Source organism: Cynocephalus volans, chromosome 9 (assembly GCF_027409185.1).
Source record: "Cynocephalus volans isolate mCynVol1 chromosome 9, mCynVol1.pri, whole genome shotgun sequence".
NCBI classification, from domain to species: Eukaryota; Metazoa; Chordata; class Mammalia; order Dermoptera; family Cynocephalidae; genus Cynocephalus; species Cynocephalus volans.
Window position 1 is genome coordinate 90,772,870 of NC_084468.1, and position 18,008 is coordinate 90,790,877.

The following is an 18,008-nucleotide window of genomic DNA, read 5'->3' on the forward strand; positions in this document are numbered from 1 at the left end:
TTCACTCTGACTTATCTCTAGGATCAACACAAATGGGAAGTGAAGGCTAAGGCTGAGTGGTAAGTGATCTGGCTAAACATTAAAGGAGTGAACCAGCACAGAGCCAATCTGCAAAGATTTGGAGAGTTTTCTTCCCTCCCCCTCCCCCACCCCACAGCTTTCTCTTTCTCTCTCTGTCTGTCTCTCTCTCTTACCCTCTCTCTCTCATCTTTATGTCTATGTCTATGCCTATGTCTATCTCTGTCTCTGGGTGGGAGGGCTTCTGGAGGCTAAGTAGATTTCTGTTAAAACATTACAGTACAGAGACTTCAGAGATCATACATAAAAAACAATAATAGCTTTATAAAAGTAGTTTAGAAAAGACACTAAACAAATAGCTACAGCACATAGCAAGCAACAAAAATACCGTGGGGAGGGAGAAAAATCTGATTCCAGAGTTTCCCCATTGTATACTCAAAATGTCTAGTCTTAAAAAAATTAATTATGAAGCATTCAAGTTAAAAATAAAGTATTAACTATTCACAGATGACCATCCCTAAAATACAGACATTGGATTTAATAGACAAAAACCAAAACCAGTGGTATTAAATATGCTCAAAAAGTAAAGGAAACCACAGGTAAAGTAAAAGAGGAGAATGATATATAAACAAATATAGAATATTAGTACAGTCAATAAAATTATAAAAATAAATTAAATGAACAATCTGGTACTGAACAGTACAATAACTGAAATTAAGAACTTACTAGAAGTTTTAAATAGCAAATTTGAACAGGTAGAAAAACAGACAAGAAAAATTGAAGATAGATCAATTGATATTATCCACTCTGAGGATCAGAAAGATAAAAGAGTAAAGAAAGGTGAACAGAAACTACAAGAACTGTGGGACAAACCATCAAGCATGCCAACAAATGCATAATGGAAGAGAGGAAAGAAAGGGGTAAAAAGAATATTTGAAGAAATGACAAAACCTTTGCAAATTTGATTAAAGACACAGATCTACACATCCAGGGAGCTCAACAAATGCCAAAAATGATAAACACTGTTTGAAATGGAGGCATATTACTAACAAACTGTTGAAGGCTGAAGGCAAAGAATTTTGGAGGCAACAAGAGAGAAAAAAATTATCATATACAATGTATTCTCAATAAGAAAACAACATATTTCTCATTATAAACAATGAAGACCAGAAGGGAGTGGGGTAATATGTTTAAAGTGCTGAAAAGAAAAAAAAACTGTTTATCAGTATTTCTATATTTGGCAAAATTACCTTTAAAAATGAGGGAGAAACTAAGACATTCCCAGATAAATAAAAGCTGAAGGAGTTTGTTGCTTATAAATCTGCCTGACAAAACATGCTAAAGTGAGTTCTTATGGTTGAAATGTTCTTCAGGCAGTAACTCGAAGCCACATGAAGAAATAGAGAACTTCAGTAAGGCAACAACAATGTAAATATAAAAGCAAGAATTATTGTATTTTTGGCTTGCATTTCCTCTTTTTCTTTCCTATAATTAAAAAATGCAAAGAAAGAATAATCATAAGTCTATGTTAATCAAAAAACAACATATAAAGATGTAATTTATGATGATAACACAGAGGAGGCAAAGAAACTGTACAGGAGAAAGTTTTTGTATGATATTTTAGCTAAGTTGCATCAATTTAAACTAGTTTATAAATAAATTTAGGATGTGAATTGTAATTAATATATTAACCAATAATAAAATATCTAAAATATATATATAAGAGGAAATAAGAAGGGAAGCAAAATAAATTATATATATAAGTGCTGCTATGAGCATGGGCATACTAATTGATTTCTCTCTTGTGGCCTCCAAAATTATTTTGCCTCTCTTCTTATTTCCTCTTATATATATAATGTATAAAATTATACACAAGAAGAAATAAGAAGGGAATCAAAATGGTACACTACAAAAAAAAATTCAGTTATTATGCCCAAGCTCATAGCAGCATTACTCATGATACCCAAGAAGTGGAAGCAATTCAAATGTTCATTAATGGATGAATGGATAAACAAAATGTGGTATATGTATACAATGAAATATTATTTGTCCTTTAAAAAGAATAAAATCTTGTCACATGCTACAAAATGGGTAATCTTTGAGGACTTTAAGCTAAATTAAATAAGCCAGTCAGCAAAAGGCAAAGTATGACTTCACTTTATATGAGGCATCTAACATAGTCCAATTCTTAAAAACAAAAAGTAGAATGGTGATTACCATGGAGTGGAGGAGGGAGAAAAGATAATTTGTTGTTTAATGCATATAGAATTTCAGATCTGCAAAATAAAAATGTTCTGGAGATCTATTTTACTACAATATAAATATAATTAACACTACTAAGCAGTACAATAAAAAATGGTTAAGATGATGAATTTTATATTATGTGTTTTTTATTACAATAAAAATTTAATTAAACACAAAATAAGGCATTAATGGAGAAAATGAGGAACAAAAACCAGATAAGACATAGAAGAAACAAACAGCAAAAATGGCAGAAGTAAATACATCCTTATCAGTAATTACCTTAAATGTAAATGAATTAAACCCTCCAAACGAAAGGCAGAGGTTGGTAAAATGAGGGGGGAGCATGATCTAGTTATATGTTTTCTACATTAGACTCAGATCAGAAAGGATGGAAAAGATAAACAATGCCAATAGTAACTAAAAAAAAAGCTGTGTTGGCTATTCTAATATCAGACAAAATATGTTTTAAATCACAAAGTTTTAGAAGAGACAAAGAAGGTCATTATATATTGAAAAAAGTTCAATTCATTAAGAAGATATAACAATTATAAACATATGTGCACAAAGAGCATAGTCGCCAAATTACAAAACAAACACTTATAGAATTCAAGAAAGAAACAGACAAATCTACAGTAATTATTATAGACTTCTATACACATTTTTTAATGATAAGAAGAACATCTAGAGAGAAAACCAATGAGCAAGCATAGTACTGGATCAACACTATAAACCAAATAGACCTAAAAGACATAAATAGAACACTCCACTCAGCAACAGCACCATACACGTTTATCTCAAGTACACATTGCATATTTTCCAAGATAGGCCATATGCTAGGCCGCAAAACAAGTCTCAATAAATTTAAAAATATCAAAATAATACAAAGTGTCTTCTCTGACCACAGTGGAATAAAACTAGAAACCAATAACAGAACTGAAACTGGAAAATTCACAAATTTGTGGAAATTGAGCAATTACTCTAAACAACCAATGGTTCAGAGAAGAAATCACAATAGGACTTAGAAAATACCTTAGGGCAAATGAAAATGAAAACACAGCATACTGAAACTCATGAGTTGCAAAAAACTCAGTCCCTAGAGTAAATTCACGTATATGAATGCTTACATTGAAAAAAAAAAATCAATAATGTTAATGTTCACCTTATGGAACTAGAAAAAGAAGAGCACATTAACACAAAGCTAGCCAAAAGAAGGGAATAATAAGAATTTTAGCTTAGATAAACAAAACAAAGAATAGAAAAATAATAAAAAGAATTAACATAACTAAAAGTTGATTCTTTGAAAAGATGAAAAAAACTGACAAACCTATAGCCAAAATGACTAAGAGAAAAAGAGAGATGCAAAACAAAACAAAAACAAAAGGAGGAACATTATTACTGACCTCATAGAAATAAAAAAATTTCAAGAAAGTACTTGACCTACTGTACACCAACAAATTAGATAACTTAGATAAAATGAACTAGTTACTAGAAACATGCAAATTACCAAATTGACTGCAGAATAAATAGAAAATCTGAACAATCCTTTAACAAATAAAGAGATCGAATCAATAATCAAAAAGCTCTCAACAAAGAAAAGTCTAGGATCAGATAATTTTATTGGTAAATTTTACCAAGAAATTAGCACCAATTCTTCTCAAACTTTTTCAAAAAATAGAAGAGGAGGGAGCATTTCCTGACTTGCAGGCCAGCATTACTTTGATACCAAATCTAGAAAAAGACACCACAAGTAAAGAAAATACAAATCGGTATCCTTTATTAATATAGATACAAAATTCCTCAACAAAATATTAGCAAAACTGAATCCAAAATAAGTGTGCACTATCACCAATTAGAATCTATCTCAGAAATGCAAGAATGTTCCTTTTTTTATGAGCATTCACCCATTTTATTTTTTTTTCAGTTGTATTTATACTTTATTTTTTAAACTTACATATCATATGCTGAGATATGCATAAAATAGAATACTAGAATAACTTGTACTATTTCTAGGCTATCGCAAGTAGGATGGAAACTTGCATTGTTTGACATTTAGATTTACATTACAATCAAAATGTTTTCATGCTTTAATCACACTGCTTATATCCGAAAATACATTGGTATAAGACCAAATTTACCTTAGACAGAGAGTAAAAGGTAAATAGGTAGCAGCAGCAGGATCAGCGACACAGATTGTATAATCACACGTGAAAAAATTCTTGAATTTTGTCTGTGCTTAGTTGAAGTAATGATTTATCCACAACAATGAGAAGAAATCAATGTAACACACAACATTAATATTTTAAAAAGTGATGGAAATTGAATGATCATCTCAATTGGCACAGAAAATGCAACACACACACACACACACACACACACACACACACACACACACACACACAGGCCTAATTTGTGTTTTCTTCAAAATGGTAACTTTGGTACATTATGAATTTGTCTTTTCTTTTAACCTTTACATATGGATATTTTAGGAAGGAGAAAAACAACAAAAGTAATTTGAAATCAAGTTTGGTGAATAAAGAAAGATAATTGAGTTGGGTAACACGAATTTTTGGTTAAAACCTAGATGTAATATAAAGAAACTAATGATATTCTGTAACCCAATGTGTTATTCTGAGGGCAGCTCTATGTAAGGACCTTTCCAGAATACTGAGCAATTTTAGCATAATTTGATGACTAGAAGGCAGATACTCATTTAAATACATTATTTCAATTAGCAACAATAGAAACTTCTTCAATATGCCTGATAAAATGCAACTAATCTTCATACAAATGAAGACATTTACCTCTCCTCAAAAACTGAAGCCACAAAATCCCAACAATCACTCTGTGATGTTAATACTAGTTTTAGTTTAATCATAATCCAACCCTAATATTATATGGTAGGGAAACTGAATTCTAAAGTTGTATATCACTAAAAAAAAAAAAGAAAGAAAGAAAAAAAAGAAAAGAAAAAGTGATGCAATAATGGTTAATAATGATTAACAATACATGTAATACAATAATACAAAAAGAAAATATACACTACTGCTACTATTGTCATTTCTGTCATTCTGGAGCTAGGTATGAGGTCAGAATTGGTCTTTAAAAATCTTTGCTTCCACCATCAGTTCCATATTTTCTTTGCCTTCTGTCACTATCCTCTCAGAGACAGAGACTCAAGAATTACTCAGAACCCAAATACTTGAAAGCAATGGGAGGCCCAGAGGGACTATACCAAGCTAACTCCCACAAGAACGGAGAAAGTAGGTGCAGTTCCAAGCTCAGGCATGTCTCATCTTTTATTGTAATATCAACACCTTGACTATGTAACAAACTAAGTATAGTGTCAAAAGAAGTGCAGAAAGGAGTGTGTGAACAGGACAAAAAATGATCTCAGCATTCCCTACTAAAGAATCACAATATCTTTACTGTTTTCAGCATACACTGTTTTCAGCACATAATGTCCTAGTTCTGTGCACTTAAGGCTTTTTCCCTTTGTGCGATACCTTTTCTAATCAGGACCCTGTGTTCCCACAGCCTTCAGCCAAGGCTGGAGCTGAATGGCATTCTTCACCTGCTAGGGAATCTCCAAAATTTACATCCTTTGGAGATCTACCAGTAAATGATTAATTGTATGTTGAAAATCCAAGAGTTGCTTAGAGAAACTCCTGGATTCTAGACAGATTCCTCTGTATCTATCAGGTAGCAGCAATCAAATTTGTCCTTGGTAATTAGGAAAACTTGCCCCAACATGGGCAACATCCCTTTTCTCTGCTTGATGATTCAATAGTACTCCCAAAGGCCAATTTTCAGTCTCAACTTCAAATTAAATGGGACCGCTGTCTATAAAGTTTACTTTTTAAAAAATGTATATTATTAAAGTCTTAGAAAATGAAAGTAGTATGTATAATTAAAGTATAAGTATAAAACACCTTAGTCAAACAATTTGGGGCAAAATATTATTATGCATGTAAATCACAAAAATGAGTAAAATACCTACAGCTTTGTCAATTGGGAATGTATGCTGTAATAAACCAAGTGTAGAAAATATTTAAATGATAAATATGTTTCTAAAAAACACCATCTACTCTATATCAACAAATGCATGTCCGAGATGGAACTTATGCCAAAAATGATACTTACTGTGTTATTAACAGTTTACTTGTTTTCTAATAAAAAGTGATAACTAGCAAAAACAAAAAACTAATCTTCTAGAAGACTGTCTGTTAGTTTTTGTTTGTGTAATCATCAGTTACAGAGTTTCATTACAACGTGGAGATTATAGAGTTTCCATCACACTATACTAGGATGTGTGGGCATGCATGCTACTGTAGAGTGGTTTGGTGCAGAAACATGGTTTTCACGTTTCAGTGGACTGCAAAAGAAAAGGCAATGCTTATGAAAATAGGATGAATAGGAAAGAGGGTATTTTTTCTCTAACATATTAATGAAATGGGAGTCTGTTTTTGTGAGTTCAATGATTTGAAAAATAGAAAATCTGTACTATTTGACCTCATAGGTCTTCTTTACGTATGAAAAGCTGAATGCAAAAGGCATATCTGAAATTGAAAGCATGTGCTAGTTGGGATAGAGGGATTTGTTTGTATTCTTGATTGCTTTTTTAATTTAATTGTATTTTGAACATAAACACGAAAAAGCAGAAAACACTACATAGAAAACTATCGACAACGTGATGTTAAATGTGAAGAAACAAACACAGGAACGGCATTTCCTTAGAAGAATAACATTTAATAATGTGAAAGGGGAGCTTCTTTTTGCATAAAATTTTCCTGACACCCAAACCAATGTCTAATGTCTCATATAATTTTTTTGCTCAAGCTTATGACAAGTCTTAGGCTGACTCAATAAAAAAATAAAATATTTCTTAGGTGTGATCACTTAAAAATCCTAGAGACAAATCATCTCAAGTACCCTTAGTGCCCATTGTTCTGGAAGTTATAGATAAAAATGATTAGCTGGCATCAATAACATGCAAAATTGAGTGACCAATATACCCTATCTCCTTTTGCATATGTTTAAAAATTCCAAAATAAAACAGTAAGGAAAAATGAGTAATCTTAAAATATGATTCAAATATGACACAGCAGGAGCAGGAAGAGGCTGGTGCCCAAGTAAAGAAGTCAGTGAGAATCAGTGACGAGCTCATTGGCATTTACACAGGATGTTGAGCACTATTGACTCTGACACTCAGCAAACATGGCCCTAGCCGTGAGGCACACATCAATATATGGCTGCAACAGCAATAAAATCACAACACAATTTGCCGACCTTGTGCCTGGCATCATCTGCATTTACTTTTATAAAACAGCTGGTTGTACTAATACATTTTGTCCACAAAAGAACAAACTTTTCACTCCAGAATAGAAAGGAAGAGATTATTTTTAAAGATGGTTATGCTTCTATAAAATAATTTTGATAAAATTATCCTATCGAAGTAGGCCTCTTTGGGTATTACAATATCTTCCATGCAAGTATTGTGACAAGATTTTATTAGATAAAATGAGTTTGAATTCACAAGTCATTTTTCCTGAGAGAGACTGATTGGTTTCTTCTACATACTTGGATGTTTTTCTATTTGTTTTTTTTTTGGTGGCTGGCCAGTATGGGGATCCGAGCCCTTGACCTTGATGTTACACAGCCATGCTCTAACCAATGGAGTGAACCTGCCAGTCTAGATTTGAATATTTTTAGAATCAATTTTTTATTTTTGGGGGGCAACTGTCCAGTAAGGGGATCCAAACCCTTGACTTTGGTGTTTATAACACTGTGCTCAAACCAACTGAGGTAACCAGCCAGCCCCTTCTCCTACATATTTGGGACATGGGTAGTTGCTAGAGGTTTAGTGGCTATAATGTTTAATGTTCAGAGGATATTGGTCCAGCTATGTCCAGTTATAACTAACCTCAGCTCATAAAAGTCAATGTAAATTAAACAAATTACCATTTTAAGTTCTACTTATTTTTAAAAAATTTTTACATATGGAATTTTCACACACATAGAAGTAGAGAGAATAATAAAAGAATTTGATTTATTCATCACACAATTTTAACAATTATCAAAATACAGCAAACTTTTTTAAAATCTGTAATCCCTGCTTCACTGGGTGCTAAAGCAACTCTTGCTACTGAGTTGTTCATTGTTTCTAGGCATTTTCAGTAGATAGAGATGGAAAATGTAAGTTTTTTGAAGAATCTTTTCAAATAAACAGTTTTAGATTTACAGATACATTGTGAAGATATTAGAGAGAGTTCTCAAAAACCCCTCACTCAATATTTCCTATTATGAACATTCTACATTAGTTTGGTACATTTGGTTCAGCTAATGAACCAATATTGATAAACTATTATTAATTAAAGTCCATGCTTTTTTCAAATTTCCTTAGTTTTAAATAATGTGCTTTTTCTGTTCCACAATCCTATCGAGAATATCACGTTAAATTTAGTAGCCATGTCTCATTAGACTCCTCTTGCCTGTGATAATTTCTTAGACTTTCCTTATTTTGGATGACCTTGACAGTTTTGAGACCTTGACATGTATTTTATAGAATGTCCCTTATATGGGATTTGTCTGACTTTTTCTCATGATAAGACTGGGGCATATTTGTGGGGAGAGAACCACAGAAATAAAGTACAATTTTCATCACGTTATATCAAGGGTCCATACTATCAACATGCCTCACCACTGTTGATGCTGAATTGACAAACTGACTGAGGTAATGTTTGTCAAATTTCTCCAATGTAAAATTACTCTTCAAAGCCAAAAACATAATCCATAAAGAAAAAATTGATTAACTGGACTTTATCAAATTAAAAATTTTTGCTCTGACAAAAACTATGCTAAGAGAATGAAAAGACAAGCTAAAACTGGGAGAAAATATTTGCAAACCACAATTCAATAAAAGAAGAGTATCCAGAATATCTAAAATAATCTCAAAACGTGACAGTAAAAGGACAAGTAATTTAATTAGAAATAAGCAAAAGACATAAAGAGACACTTCAACAAAGAGAATATTCAGACAACACACAAAAAGCTACTTAACATTCTTAGTCATTAAGGTAATGCACATTAAAACCAAAATAAGCTATCACTGTACAGCTGTAAATGGCTAAAAGAAAAAGCAGTGACACCACCAAATGCTGGTGAAGGTATGGAGTAATTGGACCGCTCAGACATCTCTGGTGGGAATGTAAAATGGAACAGTCATTCTATAAAACAATTTTGCAATTTCATTTAAAAAAAAATTAAGCAAGAAACTACTATGCAACCAAGCAATTGGACTCTTGAGCATTTATCCTAGAGAAATTACTTTATGTTCATAAAAATAGTACATGAATGTTTAATAGCAGTTTTATTCATAATGGCCTCAAAATGGGGGTGCAGAAAGAGATGTCCTTCAACAAGAGACTGGTTAAACAACTGTAGTCCATTCATACAATGGAATACCAAACAAAAAGGAACTGTATACGACAACCTGGATGAATCTCCAGAGAAATAGACTGTGTGAAGAAAAAGCCAGTCTCAAAAGATTACAGACTTCGTGATTCCATTTATGTAATATTCTTTCATTGACAGAATTATGGACATGGAAAACAGATAATTGGTTGTCAAAGGATAATGAGGGGGTGGTTAGGGATAGGAGGGAAGTGAATTTGATTACAAAAAGGCAACACGAGGGACCCTTGCAGTGACAGGAACTGTCTGTATCCTTACTGCATGAATGCCAATATTCTGGTTGTGATATTGGACTATAGATACCTTTGGGGGACATTGAGTAAAGGATTCATGGCATCTCTGTATTATTTCTGTGACTACCTGTGAATCTCCAATTATCTCAAAAGGAAAGGTTTAATTGATATATTAAGTGTTCTTATAAAAAAAAAAACCCAAAAGAAAATGATAACTATGTGAGGTGATGGATATGTTAATTAGCTTGATTGAGATTATTATTTTACTATGTATGTATAAATCAAAACATTAAGTTTTACACCTTAAATATATACAATTTTTGTCAATTATACCTCAGTAAAGCTGGGGGGTGGGTAGATATCTAGTGCTTTTAAAAAATTTTTTTGATGATGGATTATACAGAAGTATATTGGTTAATGTCCAGACAGCTGTGTTTTCCGATTATCGTTATGATAGTGCTTTCTGACATGATCGCACTGCATTTGGGTCCTACAATATCCTTGATGTTCTGGGAAGTAAGATTATGCATGGGCCCTGGGTAATGTTGAAGAAGACTCTCCTCATGTCTATAATTCACCCTAAATGGAGAATAAAGTTGAAAGATTCAAGATGTTTTCTTGAGCCTCTGGAAAATGCTCTTTGATATTGAGAGTAGATACATAGCCTTTTGGGGATTCTCCTTTATGGAGTGATTTTATTACTAAGTTGTTGTTGTTGATGATGATGATGATGATGTGATGATGATGTTTTCCTTAGTTGTACAGCATGATGATTAAGCACAAACAGAAGCAGGCTTTTTCCTCATCATATAAAGGTGTAGCAGATGGCAGGGCCCCTATATAACCTTCAGTGAGTCCCACTCTCCTTATTTCTAGGGAGAGAATTGATTCAAATTTATGTTTGTTTACATTTTTTTTCAAATATTAATTTTACACTCTAAGAAAGTTTTGGCAGAATTTGACTTTGAATCATTCTAAAGCCATAAAAATCAGATAGATTTTCAACCTCATCCAAGTACAGTTGGAATTGTATAGCATTTTGCTTCAACTTACCCACTAGCTTACGCTTGTCTGCTTACTAAACTATCGCCCCAAATCCAGCAGATATTAGATTCAGTAATATGGAATAAATTCATGTAACTCCCACATTTCACATACTGAGTGTACCCTGCTAAAAGTTGAAGAGGAAAATTATTTTGTTTTATTGGCTCGGCTACTTTATACTTTGCTAAGTTTATTCACTTGCAATTATATAAAAATAATTCTATTTTCCATGAGTTCATATTTTAATTTATTTAAATTAAAGGCATGGATAATCCCCAGTTATATCTATTTTTCACAGTATAATAATACATTTAACATTATTTCTTACTCTGAGAACACACATGGTTCCAGTCAATATCCCTGTCCATGCAAAGGTTACTGATAAGTATTATCAAGAGGTCTAACCTAGGAAATGTCCAGATTGATTTTGAATCCAAAGTTTATGAATAGGGTTGAACAAGATTACAAACTTATTTTTATCAACTTTTGGGAGTCATAAAACCATACTTTAAAAAAATCAGTACTAAAATTTATACTAAAATAGTAAAACAATTTTAGGAAGAGACTGTCCTTTTAATTATAAGTATTTAAAATATGTAAAAAATAAACCTACCAACTAAATGAACATATTTATTTTTTAAATAAAACCTCATGGCCTTAAGCAGTTGTGCAAGGCATCATGATACACGTGCTTGATTAATGCCAACAATATAATTTGCCACAGTTTGAAACAGGTCATTGCCTAAGGATCTTTGTGTATGTGTTTATTGCTGGAATACCTAACTTTTAAATCCTGATAGATGAATTCATATGTCTCTGATGATTATTTTTTCTCTCAGATATGACCAATGTTTTTAAAAAATGCTTATAGAAGTTCCGTGACCTACAAAGTTTCCAAGTGAATATGATAATTTTTATATTTTTAAATTGCATACATACAGACTTGCAAATACATCTCAATATTCCTTATTCTACAAAATTCTATCGAGCCTGCCAAATTGTTCTTGGTTCAACCACATTTCTTAGTATCTCAAATACTACATTTAACTTAAACTCTTGTTCTCTTTTATTTTATATCTCCAGACTAATGTCTAGTCTCTAGTTTTCCAAGATTCCAGTGTTCTTTCAACACTGTAGGAAGTTGAATTTAAACATCATGATGGATTGATCTGAAATATGTTTAGATGGTATTTTGTCTTGAATCTCTCAAGTTCATATTAATTGATTAATTAATCAACTCATTGATCCAATATAAGTCTGCATAGGACATTAGAGCATTGACTTTAGAATCAGACCAGTCTAAGTTTAAATGCCAGCTCTGTCATTCACTAACTGTATAATTTTAGGTTATTTAATCTCTCTAAACTTCAGTCTCCTCCAAATAATGCCCTATTTCACCTAATAAAATATTTTATATTATAATTTTTAAAAACCATGACACATCTGACAGTGATGCCAATTGAATCTTGACATCTACCTGTCAGAGTAGTTTGATGTTTTGGCTGAGTTTAGACATATTGGCTACTGCCCATACACATGCAAACAACCAAACATAGAAGGTACCTGTTTATCCAATTACTATCTCATTTGGGTCGTTTACATTGATATCACCACCTGCCATCAAAACAATTTTTACTTAAATTTGAATTCCTAATTATTATTTTAAATATTCTCAAAATGATAACATAATAATTCAGCTATGAAATGAGTTGTGCTTATGTGTGTATTGAGTAATGATGGTCACATGCCTGTCAATGTAATTAAAGAAAGCAAAAATGGGTAGAACTCTTAAAATATATAATTTTTTTCAAAGCTAAGAGAGATTGTTATGACTGATTCAAGCATTGTAAAAGACTATCACTGAGTTTTTTATTATCTATCTGTTCAAATTTCCTGCTGACTTTTCAGATGCACTGTTTAAATTTCAGGAAAGCATAGTGTCAACTCAGTAACACATTGTGTCAGTCTCACAATATAGAAAATGCCATAAAACCTCCTGTATTTTAGATATGCTTTCAAGTTTTGATGTTACTCTGAAAGGTGCTAAATCAAAGTCATAAGACTTAATTGTGACTATAAGTATATACTGATGATTCCTAAGAGGTGAACAATTTCAGAAGATTCTTTATATTGATCATGAAGAAGGGTTCAACTAAAAAAAAAATTAAAAGTGGAAAAGTACATATTCTTATATACTTAAAAGGATATTATATGTTGTGGTATGTTATGTGATGGTTTCCTTTTTATCCCTAATAGCTGTTAAAATTGATGAAACATCATATAATTAATAGGTCTTAGCATTATTTATAAAGAATTATAGATCATGGTGCCTAAGTCATAGCAAACACCCAGTAAATATCAGCTAGATATGAGTTATTCCATGGAAAAATTGAAATTGTCTGTTTCTTCTGATAATACAAAGTCTAGTAAAAAAAAGTACTAAAGACAGTCACATAGTTAAGGCCAGTTTCTTTAGGTTTCCTGAAAATTGTAAGCATCAGATTTATTAGAGAGTGCTCTGCTTACAACTGTGAGGCAGCATCGGGTAGAAGTTGAGACTAAACAGTAGCGCAATAGCAACAGCAAGCTCATCTAGTCCCTCAGGGAGCTGTAAAGGCTCATGCCCCTTCAGAGTTGTCCCTAGTTGGAGACAATGGGCCAGGACTTTGTACTCCTGCATCAAACAGCTATTGGATGCCTCATTCCCCTGGGAAAAAGACAAGGCAGTTTCATTCAGCATGGAGCCATTCTCAGAGAGGAACACAGTTGGAAGTTGTCAACAAACATTCCTGCAACTGGGAAAAATGAGTGTCTCAGTCCTGAAGGGTAAATCGGGATAGTGCATCCAATTTACCCCACATCCATTGCACACATTACAGATAATAATACCCACTAACATAAAGGTGTGAGCAAGTACATTCTATGAAAACCGAGAGGAAACATGGAGGTAGTCAAAGAGTACAAAGTTTCAGTTATGCAACATCAGTACATCCTAGAAATCTACTGTGAGGCAAATTGCTTATAGTTAACAACACTATGCTGTATATTTAAAATTTTGCTAAGACAGTAGATCTTTTGTTGTTTCTTATCACATAAAAATAATGAATGAAGAGAGCAGGAGAAAAGTTTGGGACATAATAGACCTTTATAGCATAGACTGTGATGAAAGTTTCACTGGTATTACTTACCCTCCAAACTCATCAAGTTGTATATATTAAATATGAACAGCTTGTTTGTATGTCAATCATGTCTCCATAAAGTGGTTTTAAAAAAGGAGATAAAAGCTTAATCTATTAAACAGAGAAGGAAAGACATCATGAAGGATCTGATATTTGAGGTTGATTTTGAGTCAGGGATGGGGAAGGGGTTCCAGTCAGCAGGATTAGGTCACATGATCAAAGGCACAAAAGTATGAGAAGGTCTTTAATAGGTTATAAAACATTGTTTCTTCCTAAAGAACACAATGCCTAAATTTCTACTGATGAATCTTACATACACTTGGATGATTATCACACTTGCCAAATTTCCTATTTCTGTGAAAATACTTACGGACAATCTACAATTTCATCATTAGAAATGCATTTTAAGCTCAGAAATCCAAAAGCTTGTTTAATCATTTTTCACAATTACATAGGAATTTCTATTTATTTTCAAATTGTCTATTAACTCCTTAATATGAATCAAAACCACTACATCTTCTATTCTGGTAGTTGATTTACCTGCTTACCTCTAAGTTCGTATCCCTCACAATTTTTTCTTTTGCAATATCCTTCACCTTTTGCCACCAGATAGTTTATTATCATTGTTAAATACACAGATTCTTAAACTGAATTATCTGTGTTATTTGGGTTCAAATCCTGGTTTTGTTGTTGAATATATATACACATATACATCTGTATGTACCTCTACTAGTTTGTCTCATGCTTTCATTCTCTTCATGGTATCTGTTGATAAACAGAAATTCTTGAATTGAATATTAATCTTCTCTTTTATGGGTCAAGTAATCTTTGCCTATTTTAAAGATTTATTCTTGAAGTTGGATTGCTTAGCTTTTATTTTCAGGTCTATGATCCATATCAAATTTATTTTATACATAACATGGAATCAAGGTTGATTTCTTTTCTTATAGATACCTACTTGACCCAGCACCATTTAGCAAACATTCTTATTTCCCCACTCAATTACGGTATAGTCTGTTATAAACCAAATTAGTGATTATCTTTGGGTCAGTTTCTGGACTATCTATTATGTCGCATTTTAGAACTCCTGTCTTTTCATCAATACCATGCTGGTATTAATTTCTCTAGTTTTTAAGTAAGTCTTGATATCTGGTAGTGTAAGTCCTCCAACCTTATGTTCTTTTTGATTATTGCCTTAGCTATTATAGATCATCTGGGCTTACTCAGGGCCCATTTCTATCGATTGATTGTTTTTCCTTGTGTATGGGCCATACTTTCTTCTTTCTTTGTATGTCATAATTTTTTTTGAAAACTGGATATTTCAAGTGATATAACTTACCAACTTTAAAAATGAGATTTGCTCTTATCATAGTGGCTATTGTTTATTTAGTAACTTTTCTGAATGAATTCTGTAAAGTTTGTATCTTAATCACATGTGGTCACTGGAGTCTCTGCTCAGTTAGCTCAGTGATCATCTACCGATTAGACAGAAATTTCCCTAAACATTTGGATCCAATAAATAACCCAGTCTTTGCTTAGAAGCTGTGTGTGTGGGGGGGGGGGGGCACACTTTCAACACTCTGTCTTAGCCTTTATTTCCCGCATGCACAGATCCTCAAGATCAAAGGTGAGAGCTTTCTCAGGTCTGTCCTTGGCATGCATATAGAGACCTATGCATGTGTGTGATCTTCTAGATTGCCAGGAATATGTCAGAGTGTTGTAAAAGTTCCTATGGATATCTCATTACCCAGCTTTTCCTTTTTAAGCATTTTAGTTTAGTTTTTTGGGGGGCAGGGGGGTTCTTTTTGTTGTTTTGGGGGTTTCTCTTAGCAATTGTACTGATTTTATTACTTTTACTAAGCCATTTAATCTTTCTCACACTCAATGCAAAGGAACAAAACATAATCTGGAGAAAAACATATCCTTACTATTCACAATAAAAAGGGTCTCCTTCATTCAGCAGGCTTGGACATATTGTACAACAGGGAGCACTTAATGGCTCAAGTGGATCATCGTACCATTTTGATTCTGATCCTCTGAATAGAATCTCATCCATATTTGGTGACTGGACTAACTCCATGGGAGCTGTGATAGACTGAACCATTCCTGTAGATCTTACAAAATAGGAAAAGACCCTATACAGGGAAATACAAAAATCAATCTATCAATAAATTATACCTATAGGCTCTTTTCTTTAGTATAAAGTGAAAAAAGGGGCCCTTTCTTGAGTACATTGATACAAGTATTATTGTGATCTGAAGACTGTTTAATTGATATTGTGTTATAATAATAAGAAGAAACACAACGAAATCCCTGTCAGATTAAGAAACTTCCACAACTTGTCTCAATTTTTCAAATAATGGGGCAAGTTCCTTTTCTAGGCTGACGATTAGTCCTTTATTGGCATTCCTGCTCACTATGAAACTCACCACCAAAGGCAAATGATTAAATTGAACCACCTGATGAGTGTCATAGTAACAAATGTTACTTTTATTTTTTGAAAGTCCAAGTTTGCTCCCTTGGTCTATTGCAAGGGCAAAAGAAGATACAAAACCAGGTCTCAAAGTACGCTCAGGAGCATTGTCATTGGCCACTTTAACAACAGGTACTCCACCTCTATCTGACACAGCAATAGCATGGGGTCCTTCAATAGTTGGTAACTTTTTATACAGGAATCACTTTAGGTCATCAGCCATGGTGAATTCCTTCCTCCTATAGGATAAGTCTCCATGCCTGGGTTTCTGGACTGTTGGGGTCTCTCCACTGTCACTTCAGGGGCAGTTTGAAAGTGAACTTCCTCTGAAAGCCACCTCCACATGTTTCATGACCTCATCAGTGACCCAGGAAGCACTTGCTCTGGACACCAGATAATATGGAATTTCTTCTTTAAAGCATTTTGGTCCGTCTATTTGCCCTAATTTTTATCCACTTAATCAAGCAACTGCCAAGTTAAAACACAAGTCTGAAATTGATAAATACCCATGAAGAAAAGGCTTTTTTCACTGGATGCACTCCAAGTCAGGTCAAACACAAACAGTCTTGTAAAAGGGCTCTTCCACACTTACTGCTGGGAATCAGCATACAAAAAAAAAAAACAATTCTTTGAGAATGAAGATTTGAAAGAACTGCAGCAGTCTTCTGCTCTCTCCAGTGAGTTCCAGGCTGCATTGGGAATACTGACTGTTATTTTTCAATGTTATCAAGGAGTTAGATAGTGGGAGAAGGGAGTGGGGCAAGTTTAAAAGCCACATTGGGGAAAGGACAATCTCTTCAATAAATGGTGCTGGGAAAACTGGATATCCATGTGTAGAAAATGAAACTAGACCCCTATCTCTCATCATATACAAAAATCAACTCAAAATGGATTAAAGACTTAAATGTAAGCCATAAAACTATAAAACTTCTAGAAGAAAACACAGCAGAAATGCTCTAGGACATAAAACTAGGCAAAGATTTTATTAATAAGACCTCAAAAGCACAGGCAACAAAAGCAAAACCAAATGAGATTTTATCAAACTAAAAAGCCTCTACACAACCGAGGAAATGATCAACAGACCACCTACAGAGTGGAAGAAAATATTTGCAAACTATGCATATGACAAGGTGTTAATATCCAGAACATACAAGGAACTCAAACAACTCAGTAGTAAAAAAAAAAAAAAAAGAACTGATTAAAAAATGGGCAAGGGCCCTCAACAGACATTTTTCAAAAGAAGACACACACAATGGCCAACAGGTGTATGAAAAAATGCTCAACATCACTAATCATGAGGGAAATGCAAATCAAAACCACATTAAGATATCTTCTCACCCTGTCAGA

The 18,008-nt window shown here is 33.1% G+C and overlaps 1 pseudogene; it reads right to left on the minus strand.

Annotated features, from left to right (window-relative positions):
• Positions 1–16,509: 16,509 nt before the first annotated feature.
• On the minus strand, positions 16,510–16,884 carry LOC134386622 (ragulator complex protein LAMTOR3-like; annotated as a pseudogene).
• Positions 16,885–18,008: the final 1,124 nt, after the last annotated feature.